This window comes from Bison bison, unplaced genomic scaffold (genome assembly GCF_000754665.1).
Source record: "Bison bison bison isolate TAMUID 2011002044 unplaced genomic scaffold, Bison_UMD1.0 scf7180017851104, whole genome shotgun sequence".
NCBI lineage: Eukaryota > Metazoa > Chordata > Mammalia > Artiodactyla > Bovidae > Bison > Bison bison.
In genome coordinates, this window is record NW_011481677.1 from 32665 (window position 1) to 33005 (window position 341).

The following is a 341-nucleotide window of genomic DNA, read 5'->3' on the forward strand; positions in this document are numbered from 1 at the left end:
AAGGGTTGATGGATGCCCATGAAGGGGTCATAGGCCTTTGTGGTCAGGAAAGTGTTGTCCAAATCTACAAAGAGTGGGTGAATGTATAGTTATAGGTTATGATTTTGCCTTCTTTGGGATGGTGGTTAAGGTGAAACCTATCTAAAAAGAACAAATTGGAGAAGAATAATTACACGGGTTTGCGGTAGTAGGAGTCAGAGACAGTGGCCAGGATGATGAGCAGTTTTTGTCTTTTAATTTATTTGGTTGCACAGGGTCGTAGTTGTGGTGTATGATATCTTCACTGCAACATGTGAGATTTTTAGTTGTGACCTGTGGGATCTAGTCTCCCAATCAGGAAT